At 31.4% G+C, this 14,407-nt stretch overlaps 2 long non-coding RNA genes across 3 annotated transcripts; both read left to right on the top strand.

Annotated features, from left to right (window-relative positions):
• The first annotated feature begins 2,187 nt into the window (after positions 1 to 2,187).
• Positions 2,188 to 6,633, top strand: LOC112772830 (uncharacterized). Of its 2 annotated transcripts, XR_003187702.3 has the most exons (7): positions 2,188 to 2,702; positions 2,864 to 2,917; positions 3,005 to 3,104; positions 4,195 to 4,327; positions 4,439 to 4,616; positions 4,951 to 5,055; positions 6,431 to 6,633. It is a non-coding gene; the product is annotated as an uncharacterized lncRNA (long non-coding RNA). The 2 variants fall into 2 exon arrangements; XR_003187700.3 differs by lacking the exon at positions 2,188 to 2,702 and having other exon boundaries at positions 2,779 to 2,917.
• A 7,263-nt stretch (positions 6,634 to 13,896) lies between these two features.
• On the top strand, positions 13,897 to 14,407 carry LOC112772141 (uncharacterized). The gene is made up of 3 exons (XR_003187388.2): positions 13,897 to 13,991; positions 14,080 to 14,181; positions 14,271 to 14,407. It is a non-coding gene; the product is annotated as an uncharacterized lncRNA (long non-coding RNA).

The following is a 14,407-nucleotide window of genomic DNA, read 5'->3' as shown; positions in this document are numbered from 1 at the left end:
ACTTTTTATATATATCTTCTTATATAAATACTTACGCAAAGAGATGTAGTGCAGTTTATGTGTGTTGATATGTTTAGGATTATGTGTACTTTGTTCTCAAATCTCAAGTGAACCTGTGACAGTTGAGAAATTGATCAAGTCATTCAGCATGCATACTATTTCCTGCTTTTTATTTGTCTCAAATATGTTTCTGAGTCAAAATCCATAAGATGAAGTCAAGTATGGTGTTGCTAAAATTGAAAAAATTGGATGGAAAGATTAGGACTAATGAACCCCTTATCACTAATGCACCTAGAGCATGTTTTATAATCTCTATAAACAGTTTTTTTAAAACAATCTAATAGTTTGGTAAGTAAAAAGATAGATTTTTAAGTTGCGAAATAGTTTATAAGTATAAATCTTTTTTTGAGATTTATGATTGTAAGTAAAAGCTGGTTTTTGTTTCAGAAATGTTGCTTTTACCAAATGGATCCTAAGTACTAAATAATGTAACAAAGAAAGCAACGTCTTCCAAGAATTTCTTCCAAGAAAGCATCAGTATTTTCATTCTTATTCTAATTAGTCTTGGATAAAAGGTCAATCTTATAAGGTTTTTTTAATTATTGATATAGATTACATTATCCTCTTTAGAGTTACAGCCTAAGCTAATATTTTCAGCCTAATACATAATTAGCTTTTTCTTATGAATATCAAAATCAATTCTATATTCCTAATTTAATTTCAACTCCAAACATTTTGCTATGTACGTAAATTATGAAAATTAAATCTCTTGATTTGACTGAATATGAAATTAATGTTAAGGACTTAACTCAAATTAAATTAGTTGAGGTTGAACTTACAATTTTTGAATTCTAATAATTTAGATGAAAAGAGAAAAGAAAAGAAAATGATATTTCAGTGGTTCGACGGTTTGACAAGAACTACAAATATTATTGTGATCATCGGTGGTTTAATAAGGATAAACTTAAATTGTTAAAAAAATTGCTCTTTTTATTTGATATTTTGTTCAATTATTGCCTTGTCATTACATTTTTGAAATCATTGATAAGAAAAAATATCATCAACAGTGTGAATACCACAATTTGGATGCAAGTTGTTATGGTGGCATCAATATGTGTTGTCACACAACATAAATATTTGATGGATTGTGTTCAAAGAAAGAAGTTACATACAGATACCATCTGCAATTGCATTTATCTTTATCATTAATGTTCTAAAAAGAAAAGACAAAAAAAGAAAAGAAAAAAAATAAAAAATAAAGTGGTTGTGGTTTAAGTAATAGTACATAAGCTATATGAGTAAGTAATTCTCTATATATATTTCACCCGTTCATCTTTATTTATTTTTTAATGAATTATGTGTTTTGATCCTTATATAGTTTAATTTGTAGTGATTAATGTGCTGAAACCATGTGTTTGTTTGGCTATATTCACCAAAGACAATTTTTACAATTTGCATTTGAATGTTTGTGAAAGTAGACAAGCATGAATTGAACTTTTAATAATATAAATTCTCTTTGGATGTAGTGAACATTGTATATGATGTATCAATGAGTATATCCAAGTATGCGTCTCTATTCTCTCTGTATTGTGATATTTTGACTACTTTCTAATGTATTTTTCAAGTTTTTAATTAAAACTAATTGTCTAATAAAAAACATTAGACCGGTTTAACAAATTTAACAGTTTTAATTTATTTTATCGATTTACTACTGATGTCTGCAATATTTTTTTTATTTGACCCGAATTAATTAAGCATTGATTTGAGATTAACTAAATGAGTAAAGTGACGAATAAATTTTTAAAAATTTACACTTTGGACAAATTAATTTTTAAAAAAATATCAATAAACACTATAACATTTTTGAGCTATTGCAACATGTGTGATAAATAACACTTCAAAAGTGTTGTCTAAAGTGGTTAAAATCATCACTTAAAATTTATTACAAAAAAATAAGGCTAATCCAACACTTTGTTAATAAGTGTTATTTTTTATCAATTTAAAAAACATATAAAAAATGTTGCTTTAGTAAATTAAACAAACAACATTTATAATATTTATATATTACTCTTTATAAGAGTTGCTTTTAAATATATAATAAACTTCGGGTGAAAAGCGTTGCTTAAATTTTTTTCATCCAAATTTTAATTCCCTCTAAATATTTTAATTCCCCCCAAAACCAAAAGCAGGAAAGAAAATACAAGCAATAACTGATTCATCACCTCCTCACTCCTGTTAGTCTATTACTTAGAAACAGAACTCAAATCCTACTATTTTAGAATCAAAATTCTAACCCCAACCTTAGCTCAATTTCCCCAATTTGACGACATTGACTCGTGTTCTGCGTTCCTTTCTCTCGCCATTGTCCTAGAAGGTTCTTTCAAGTGGATGCGCAGCTCCATGGAGGCTTGCTCGGGCGGCGCGAGTGAGTTTCATGGTTGATTACGGAGGCGCGTTGGTCTCCGATCTCTCCCAGACGAACGCTTGGATGGCATTTAGAATCAAAATCATGAATAACCCTAAATCCCTAATCCCATCCCTAACACAATTTCCCCAATTTCACAACACTGATACGCGCATTCTGCGTTTCTCTCTGCTCCGCCGAGTTCTGCTCTACTCCGTCGTGTTCTTCTGCTCCGCCGTGTTCTTCTCCTTGCATCGAGTTCTGCTTTGCTCCACCATGTTCTTCTGCTCGGGCCGAGGTTTGCTCTGCTCCGCTATGTTCTTTTGCTCGCACCTTGTTCTTCGTTCTCTCGCGCTGAGTTCTGCTCCACTTCTCCGTATTCTAAATTGGGAGAAGTAGCTACTTATGCAAAAATAGTGAGAAATGTGACCTTGTTTTTCTTTTCCTTAATGTTTCAAGAATTTCATGTAACTCAATTAGATTACAGAAAGGCTATCTGCAGATAAATGTGAGGTATGTTCCTTTTGTCTTTAAATATGTCATTTAATTTTAAGTTTAAGAAATTGGAAGAATAAACTCTCAATTGCTGCTATTTTATAGGCAGAGTTGTTAAGCAAGAAATATGAGGAGAAGTAAAAACATTGTAGCGGAAATAAGATCCAAATTGATTGTTGAAGAAGCTAAATTTCGTGATATACAGGTAATTAGAAATTTGCATTATTATTTGGCAAATAGTAAAAGGATTTTAGGGAAGAATGAATTGTTATTAGCATTGCTTAATGGATATAAAGGTAATTATAAAGGTAAGAAGAATGAGATTTTGCAGCGGGAAGGGAGATAAGAAAAGGATTTTTCTGTGGTCTGAGGTTCTTCTTGTGAGAATTTTGCTCCTACTTAATTGGTCTACTTAAAGAGCTTTTGTTTTTAGTAATTGACTGTGTGGGATTGGCTTGGTTTTTTCTGGTTTTGAAATTTTGCTGAAAATGAAGCTTTCTTTAGCTGATTTTTGTCCTCCACCTCTGAAAGGTATGTTATGTATACACTATTGTTTGCATATTCTTCTTCATTGTTCATCTGCCTTTCTATTCTTCACTGTTTTGGAGCTAGTTATTGTTGCATACCAGTGTTAAGGGGTGAAAATGCTATTCTCTTTTAGATCTTGATGGACTTTGGTTGCTGAGAATTTTGTTTCTCTAACGTGATTTGGTTTGATTTGTTCAGCGCCAAGCCTTTTGTTGTTTATTAAGATCATGGTTTTGCTAATGAATATACCAAAATCAGTTAGTGCTCTTGATGAATTTAGGTGGCAGTTATGAACATTCTGTTGGATATTCATGGCATTGTGATGGCTGTTATTAAGATCATTGGTTAATGTACTAACTGAAAATATTTCACTTGAAGATTTGAAAACAGAAAATTAGAATCTGCTGAATATAAAAGTATGCTGGAAATCCAAGAATTTAAAATAGAAAATAATTGTGGAAGGATTAATGACAGAGAAAGGAGAAGCTAGAAAGGAGAAGTTAAGGAGTGAAGGAAAAGAGAAAAATGTTAGAATAGGATAGAGCTATAATATACCTTCTGATTTACCCAAATAAAATAAAATAAATAGCTCGTTATGAAATAATGAAAATGTCCTAAATTGGATTCTGTTACAAATATTAGGACATTTAAATATATGACATATGAGTAATTTTATCTGAATAAGGTATATTATATTGATACATGAAGAAATAAAAAAAATGGGGATTATAGCCAGATTTTAACACCTTTTGATTGGGGGATTGCAGTTTGAATGGGCTTGGCAGCACCCTGTCGAATCCTTGGCCGTAAGGAAGGCAGCTGCAAATTTTAAATCTCTTTCGAGAGTTGCCAATAAGATCAAACTCGCATACACAATTCTCACCTACCATCTTGGCAGAGGTATGGTCTTTATTTCTTTATTGAGTTTGGAATTGAAATTCTCTTTTTGTTGGGCAATGGAGTGGATTATGTACTGAGTTTACTGACAATATTGTGTATGAATGGTCACAGCATGAATATGACAGTGAACTTCTTCTCCACAAAGTATATGAAACATTGTGCTGGTTGCCCAAGCTTGCCAGAGCACATGACGATTGAGATGGGCGAAATGGATGAACTCCCATGCTATATAGTGGGAGAATTGATGGTTTGGTATCAGATAAGGATGACGTTGATGAAGGGGAGTTTGGTAAAAACAATAGTAATGAATATACCAAAATCAGTTAGTGCTTGTTTGGATTTGTTTGCATGTCCCTAATGGATATTTGGTATATGAGTTATATAGAAAATGAAATTGGTTAGAATAATCATGCTTCTCACTATAGAAAATGAAATTACTGCTTAATTAATTCTGGTCCTGTAAAATTACTATAATGTTTCATTGTTATGATATATTTATCTGCCTCTGATTTAATCACTAAATGATGCTAGTTGAGTTTTTAATATCTATTTTAATTAGAATTTCATTAGTTATTAAGGTTTTATCTCTTTTTTTAATTTCATCGCCTTTTGTTTGTTCTCAGGGCTATGCTGCTGGAAATGCAACTCCAAGTCTTTTTTAAAAATGTGGAGAAAGCATTTCTCAAAAAGTATTAGGCCAAATGAAAAGCAGACCATGCTGGTCGAAGGTAAATATAATTTATCATACAATGCAATTTACACCAAGGCTAGCTGATATTAATTTTTCTTCTGCATTAAACTTTAGATCCTAAGCCATACAATGCAGAGTGCCAAGATAGTCAAAATAGTGGAAGAAGTCATTTGACAGAGTGCCAAGAGTTTGAAATATGTGTAGCCTAGTGAAAAACTTGCAGAAATAGGAGCTAGCTACTAAGAAAAATTTGAAACAGGGGTGGGTGGGGGCTTGTATTTGGCAGACCAGCAATTGTGAACTAGCTTTTGACCTTTTGCATATGACCACAGAAGATTGAAAACTTAATTGGTAGGGATAGGGGGCTTTGAAGTTCCTCTATGTCGTACCAATTATGGCTTTTAGAGTAAGAAGGATATATTTGCAATGGATATTGACAGACTAGAAATTTAGACTCGTTGATTCAATTGGTGGAAGAGGTGGTTGTGAGGATAAAACAGAGGCTTACCAAAGTGAGGCTAAGGTTTGGTGTTTTTAGGTGAGAAAATTGAAATTTTGTGAGTGATATATGCAGAGGGGAGAATAGTAATAAATAAAAAAGAAAATTAATAAAGTAATCATGTGACTTTGATCCATAAAATAAGTGCTCTGACTTGCTTCTATTGAACTGCATTGGATTATTATTTTTTTTTTATATACAGTTGTTTCATTTTATGGCATATGTTGCTGGAGTTTATAATTGTAATGATGCTTGGACAGCTCATGGTGATTCTGTCTATCATCCAAAATATCTAATATTTTTTATTCTAAAGCAATATTTCAATTATTGAGACCTTGTTATTCGAATTGTCTTTTTCTTGGTATGTTTTCTTCAAAGTATATGATTATTATCAATGCTTCTTACACACAAGCAATCAAGGCAATTGATTAAGTTAATTAATAATGTGTTTGTGGTTTAAACTCGAGCTTTTATGTTTCTTTTCATGCATAACACTTCCAGTGCTAATGTAGGTGTTAATATAGGTGTTTGTTTTTTTTTCTCTTGAAGGAGATTGATAAAAAATATTTGCGAATCTTTAGTGAACACTAAGTGTAAATTGTGCATATATAGCAAATTGTTGCGGCATGACCTCGTAAGATATTTTTATCTTATACTTATTTTCTTTTATATGTTTATGTTATTATTTTGCACTTTTTTTTATGTATATTGTTCTATTCAGAGTTGGAATTAAAAAAAAATAGTTGGAATTACTAACATAACTTTCCCCCCCGGATTTGGCCACTTAGAAGGAGTTTTTTAGACCTATTTATTACTTTTATATCTATAGTATTTAATATCATAAAGAAATTTTTATTATAATTTTTCGATTTTAATGATAAGTTGTTTATTTTTTGTTGTGTATTATTTGCAGATTTAGCATATGGAACAAGTCAAACATAGATATAAAATATGCAAGTAGATTGAGATCTTTTTGATAAATATTAATTACTATTTTGTTATGACAATTATTGTTAGACAAGAATTTTATTATTTTGTTGAAAATTATTGATGAACATGTATTTGAAATACTAATTGAACTTTTTAATATCTATTTTAATTAGAATTTTATTATTAGTTGTTTTGTCTCTTTTATAATTTTTTTTATTGTGCACAAATTTATTTATTAATTAAAATAATTACACATGTATGAACAAAAAATTTAATTGTAAATTTTATTTTTTTGTATTTTTATTACAAAAATAATTTTTATTTTTATCAAAAAGGCAACCTTTTTATTAATTGTATATTTTGAATATTAGACAACACTTGTATGGTTGCATATCCAAAAGAAAAAGCAACACTTGTATAGGTTGCATATCCAAAAGAAAAGGCAATACTTTAAAGGGTTGCATATTCAAAACTAATAGGCAACACTTCAAAGGATTGCAAATTCTAACTTATAAGCAACATGTAAAAGAGTTGCATTTTATTGTAAATAGGCAACACTTTTTAGTAGTGACCAAAATACGAGAGAAGAGACAACACTGCAAAAGTGTTGTCTCAAACACACCTTTGAAGTGTTGTTATTTTTTAACTAAAGGCAACACTTACCAAGTGTTGCTCTCAAAAGCGTTGCTTTTGAAACAAAAAGTGTTGCCTTGATCTAAGGCAACGGTTGCATATGCAACGCCGCCTAAAAACGTTGCCTTAGGTCCAAAAGTGTTGCCATAGATCAAAAGCAACCTTTTATCAGCTTTTAGGTAACACTTTTTAAATGTTGCCTCAACCTGAAAATGTTGTAGTGAAAGTTTTTTAAGATACTAGAGATAAACACACTAATTTAAATTAGCTCATGTAATTAGGATAAAAAGTCTTAATTTAAATTAATTTGTTCATATTTATTATTTTAAATATTTTATTAGTATTTTTATTAAAGACTAATTTATTCAAAATATAAATTTTTTAGTGATTTATTTATCACTTAATTCTAATTAAATTGAATCAGCTAGTTTAATTCGATTGTTAGTACCATAAATTTTTTTATATAATTTTTTTTATTTGGTCATCATACTGATAGGTGCTAGAAGCTAGTGAGTATAGTAGTTGATGTGGTTGTTAGTTTTAATTAGTTTATAAATAAAAAGCTATGATTAATAGTAAACCACATAGAAATATAAATTTAAGAAATGAAGATATCTATAAAAGATATATTTGTACTTGTATTGAGAAGTTATGAGTCCATGACTAATTTAACAATGTAGGCCACCAATAAACATAAACTATTGAGTTCAATTTGAGAGTGTTTCAAACACTAGCTTTCTTTCATGTTCATTTATTTTTTTTATTCTAATTTTGATGCTAATTTTATTATTTTTCTTTAGCAGTCAAAACTGTTTCTTTGGAAGTAACAAATCTACTTATTCTATCTTACCTGTGCTGATTTTTTTTAAGAACAAGTAATATCTCTTTCACTATGATTGGTAAATTAGGATTTATTTTCCCAGAAAAAATATTTTTTTAGTTGTTACTAAATAGTGCACATGGCTATAAACTAGAAAAAAAACACGTTAAGCTATGGAAGTTATGGATAAATCATGGATTAAGACCACAGAATTCTCTTGAGTATGCACAAGGTGTTTCAAGATTTATTGAGTTTACTTTTGCGCATCATTCTGCCGACGGAAGAATCATATGTCCATGTAGTGCATGTGCTTTTAAGAAGTGGCTAACAAGGGACGAGATGTATGATCATTTGATTTGTACACAATTCCCAATAGGATATACATTTTGGTTTTATCACGGAGAGCGCTCGATAGGAGAAACTAGCAACGTCTCAAGTAGTAGTTTTTCGAATGTAGTACAAAATCCTATGGCCGATGAGCAGCATCCAATGGTTGAGGTTGATTCAATTCGAAACTTGATCAGTGAAGGACTAGGAGTTGGTAGGAACAACCGATATGGAACACCCATAATAGTAAATGAAGTCATTGATAGTGGTGGTGAAAGACCGATGCCTAGTGAAACTCCTGAAACTCTTGAAGCGAAAGGGTTTAGCAAGCTGCTAAAGGATGGAGAAGAACCATTATATGAAGGGTGTACAAGATACTCGAATTTATCTTTTATATTGAAGTTGTTCCATATCAAATCCCTCTGTGGTATGACCGATAAGTCTATGAAGATGATTTTAGAACTATTGAGTGACGCATTCGAATATGCGAGGATTCCAAGTTCTTTTTATGAGGCAAAAAAGATCATTTCTAAACTCAGTTTGGATTGCACAAAGATACATGCTTGCCTAAACAATTGTATGTTGTATTGGGGCGAAGATGAGAATAGAGAGACATGTAAGGTCTGTAATAGGTCTAGATGGAAAACATATAAGAAAAAAGGTCTAGCTGAGGCATCGAGTATTATTGGTAACAAAAAGAAGAAGCATCCAGCAAAAGTTCTTCGTTATTTTCCTTTAAAATCTCGATTGAAAAGATTGTTCTACTCGTCAAAGACTGCTGCTGATATGTGATGGCATGCTACAGCTGAGAATAAGGATAACGCAGTGAGACATCCAAGAGACTTTGAAGCATGGAAAAGGCTTGATTTGGAGCACTCCAACTTTGCATCCGATCCACGAAATGTGAGTCTTACATTAGCTACCGATGGCTTCAATCCACATGGAACTTTGAGTGCAAATCATAGTATTTGGCATGTCATTCTCATTCCGTATAATACTCCTCCATGGGCGTGTATGAAATCGACATCAATCATAATTTCAATGATCATTCCTGGCAAGAAAATGCCAGGAAATAACATAGATGTTTATTTGCAACCTCTAATAAAAGAGTTAAAGGAGTTATGGGTTGAGGGTTGCGATGCATATGATGCTTTAAAATAAGAAGTGTTTAAGTTGCACGCAGTTTTATTGTGGACAATTAGTGACTTTTTTGGGTTAGGGACTCTTTCTGGGTGGAATACATACACAAGACTTGCTTGCCTGTCTTGCAACTTCAATAACATCCGTCATCGTCTCAATCACAGCAAAAAGTATTATTTTATGGGTCATCGTTGCTTTCTGGATCATAGACACAAGTTTAGATTAAACACCGTTCAATTTAATAGAAGACAAGAAACAAGGCTTTCACCAAGAACATTTTCTGGCAGTGAAATCCTTTCACAAGTTGAGAATATTAATGTCACCTTTGGCCGAAGAGAAGAAATAGGAAGAAGTGGTAAAAGATTACGCACTGGTGGACCTGTTGAAGGAGGTGGTACTCAACAATGGAAAAAGAAGAGTATTTTTTTAGTTGCCATATTGGAAGTCTAATTTGTTGCGTCACAATCTCGATATGATGCATATTGAGAAAAATGTATGTGACAATGTACTATATACTTTGTTAAATGATAGTTCGAAGTCAAAAGATCACATAAATGCTCGAAGAGACCTTCAAGAAATGGGTATCAAGCGCTATCTGTGGCCAAGGGAAAATGGAAAGTGTCCTCCGGCAATTTATACTTTGAACAATTTGGGTAAGAAGAGATTCTTGACAACTTTGAAAAACGTCACTATTCCTGATGGTTATGCAAGCAACATATCAAGGTGCATTGACTTAGAGTCTCTTAAGTTGAGTAGGATGCTAAAAAGTCATGATTGTCATATACTTATGGAGCAATTATTACCGTTAGCCATGCAAACAGGGCTGCCTGATGAGGTCTCTGCAGTGCTTATTGAGATGTGTTCATTCTTTAGACAATTATGTGGTAAAGCGTTAAGTGCCCCCTGTTTGGAAAAGTTGCAAGATCAAATTGTCCTCGCGTTATGCCACATGGAAATGTTATTCCCTTCTTCATTCTTCACATTTATGGTTCACTTGATGGTGCACCTTGTAGAAGAAGCTAAACTTGGAGGCCCTATCCATTATAGATGGATGTACCCTATTGAGAGGTAAAATTATTATCTTAGATCGTTATTTATAACTTTGTTGGATAGTATTTAATCTTCATTCCTGGATAGGTATTTAGGACATTTGAAGTCATATGTACGTAACAAAGCACAACTAGAAGGATCTATAGCACAAGGATACTTAATGGAAGAAATTCTTACATTTTGCTCCAGATATTTAGAGAACATTGAGATTAGATGGAATCGACCTAGCCGAATTGATGATGAACCAAACCATGAAGAATCAAATCCTTGGTTAGATACTTTGTTTCCTCAAGTAGGTAAACCACTTGGTGTTTCCTCATATTTCACTTTAACAGCCATTGAGAAGTTACAAGCTCATAGACATGTGTTAACTAATTGCTCCATAGTTGACAACTATCTCCAGTGAGTATTTCAGCATGTTCTAATTCATATAATTAAGATTCTTTGAATGACCTTTAATCCTAATATTAAGACATCTATAGGGAGTTTAGAAACATTGTACGAAAGCAATTAAAAAGTCGGACGAGAAATACATCAGAGATAGATAAGAAAGTTTATAGAGAGTTTGCAAATTGGTTCTCTACCCGTGTGAGTTAAATTCTTCCTCTTTGAAATTATTTTTTCCATTTTCCATTACATGAACTTGATAAAATATTCATCATGCTTTCTTAGATTGTTCGAGATCTTGATAAAATTGAAGAATCTAAGAGAACGGTGTTTTTTAGTCTTGCCAAAGGGTTGATTGACCAAGCAAGATGATTTTCTGCATATAATATCAATGGATACAAGTTTAGGACTCTAGAACGTGAAAAAGGTTTAAAAACTCAAAACAGTGGTGTTTTTGGGATATTTGGAACAAGAAGCTACTTCCGCAATAGTGATCCTAATATGAGGTTTGGAGCAGTACCTTATTATGAAAAGTTAGTGGACATTATTGAACTTAATTATGATGGTATATTCTTTGTAACCTTGTTTAAATGTGAATGGGCTAATACCACTAACTCAAGGGTCATGAAAGTAGATAACTTAGGTTTTACCTCTATCAACTTTAATAGATTGATACATACCGGTGAGTATGAGGATGATGAGCCATATATTAAGGCTAATAAAGCTCAAATAGTTTATTATGTGGAGGATGAGAAAGAAAAAGGTTGGAGCATACCAATTCAAGTAAAGCCAAGAGACTTATATAATATGGGCAATGAGGATGAAGACATAATTTATGACAATGTGGGTTATCCATCACAAGATTTGGGACAATTTTTTACAGATAACATTTCACATGTACCATTAGCAAGAGAAATTATAGAGGAAGAAAATATAAAGTAATGTAAGTCTTTAGTTGCAAGTCATTGAGTGTTATATATTGTTTTCGTTCATAATTTTAAATTTTATTACATAAAAATAATAGTTTGTTTTAGTAGTTTCTTGTTTCTTTGGTTGTTAGTTGATTAAATTAAGTATTGTTATTTCATTTTCATTCTCTCATTGATATATTAATTTCAATATCTCTTGAGACGTTGCAGAAATGTCTAAGAAAAGGATTGTTTCTTCACGTGAGAATATATCTACTCATGAGTTTAATGAGTCATCACCCGTTGATCAATTTGAATCCTCTCAATCCATAGAGTCTGAACCTACTTTATCTACTAGTTCAGAAGTTTCACATGTTCCATTAGATGTAGCAGAAAGAAAGTCCAACAAGTACTGGACAGTTGATTTGGAAGGTATGTTATAAAATTTAGTTCAATTATAGCATTGTATATTAAAAGATGTACTAGGAAGGAAGTATAATAATGTATAGTATATGATTTGAATAATTTGATAGATGCAACTGGAATGATTAAGGAATGTCACTTAAGGTTGAAAGATATGTGGGTGCTGTCTCGTGAGACTAAAATTATTGTGCATTGGAATGAGCATGGCCAACTAATTGGTGAATCTGGTGGCCTTTTAGGCTTATTTTTAGGAGCTGTTGCTGAAAATTTCAAAAACTTTCCTATAAGTTATGAGAAATGGCCTTTGGTTCCAACAGAGCCATACAAAAATGGAGCCTATAGAGATATTATTCAGGTTCTTTTTTACTTAATTATTTAATAAAAATTCGAGTTGATTTTCAATAATGCATTCCTATGTTCTGGTATTGTATCATTCTTAGACAATTTCAGCTATTATTATTTACTGAAAATAAATATTATTTTTTGTATATTTGACATAATGAAGTTAGAGTATGAGTTAATTGTTAAATATTAAGTTGACTATATTATTTAATTTGAGAATTTTGAGTTACATTATTGAGGGGGGAATTAAAGAGAGTGCATGCATGAATGTGAGGTTACAGGGGCTAAATATTTATATTCACAGTAACTTTAACTATAATGTAAATTCTTTAGCAACTAAATTAAGAAATACTGTAGTTATTTTCATGAAAAGATCTAGCAGAAATCTAATATGAATGTGAGGTATTCTTATGCAATCCTTTTGAGAAGAAGATTTGGTTGATCTAATGTTTAAAAGCTCACATAATTAAATAAAAACAAGCACTTGATAGATCAAATCAAAATATAATACAAGACAAAATATAACAAGAAGAAGAAAGTAATGATAAATATTGTAGAATGCATACAATGGTGAATTGGGACAAAGTGAAAATGGAGATGAGCAAAGAGAAGGGAGTAGAATATGATGATGCGGTTTGGTTCAAGAGCAATAGAGGAAGTGGTTTGGTTTTGTGAATGAAGAGAAGAGAGAGAAATAGATTTGTGTAATGAAAAGAAAACTGAAGTGAAAGTGAAGTGGAGTAGACACATAGGTTTAAATGAGTGACACTTAATAATATTTAATTTAAGTATTAGCTTAAGACGAAATAAATAGTATACCCATCCGCTATAGAATATGTATATAAAATAATTAATTTAATAATGTAGCAGATTTTTCGAAGAATAAATTACAATGACTTTACTCTTTTATATTTGTAATGATGCATTCAGCTTCTTACTGTCCTGCTCAACAATGGAAAGTCAATTTTTTATTATATTTTCTGCATCTTAAATTAACAATTCGGCATAGCATGAGTCTATTAACATTTCTTTGAATTATGTTCTATTTTTAGTTATTAATAAGTTCAAATAATTTTACCTATGTGTCTATGTTACAATTATTCAGGTTAATTATTTTTATGTTTATACTATGTAGAGATTCTTTAAAGTTGATGATGGAAAGCAAAAGAAGTACATACTACAAAATCTTGGCAGAAAGTAGAAAGATGATACATGCAAATTGTTTAATGACAATTATAACTGGAATTTTACTAGAGAGCAAAATATAGTGTCGTGTCCAAAAGGAGTTCGAGTCAGCTTAGAGCAATGGGCAACTTTTATTGATTATAGATTAAGGTCAAGAACTCAGGTAATTGAATGTACACACACATTGTATATTTCACTTTATATTGACAGGTTGCTAATTAAATTTGCATTTGTAGAAAATGTGTGAGAAAAATGCAAGTAATCGAAAAAAACAAACAATTCTTCATACACTCGGATCCAAGATGATTGCTAGGAAGAAACACGAGTTGGTTTGTGATTAAGTCCTTATCAGAATAATATTCTGTAATTTAATTTATACATGCGTTGAAATTGAATTCCCATTTATTGATTTGATAGGAAACTGCGAACAAGAGAGTTTTTACTAAAGCTGAAATATATCCAATTAGTCATAAGAAGAATGATGGATCTTTTGTTAATGATGAGGCTAGAGAGAAAAGTGTAAGCACTTTCACTTTATTTTGGCTTTGTTTGTTATTGATGATGGAGATTATTCTAATGTTGATGCATTTCTCAAATTTTTATCATAGGAACAATTAGCTTTGCTTCAAGCTAATGAGGGTTCTCCTACTGATGATGCATATACCAAGTTATTTGGAAAAGAACACCAGGGTTGTGTTAGAGGTGTAGGATTTGGTGTCTGTCCATTCCGAGTCATGAAAACTGC

Source organism: Arachis hypogaea, chromosome 18, assembly GCF_003086295.3.
Source record: "Arachis hypogaea cultivar Tifrunner chromosome 18, arahy.Tifrunner.gnm2.J5K5, whole genome shotgun sequence".
Taxonomy (NCBI): Eukaryota; Viridiplantae; Streptophyta; class Magnoliopsida; order Fabales; family Fabaceae; genus Arachis; species Arachis hypogaea.
This window is presented reverse-complemented; position numbering and strand designations above follow the sequence as displayed.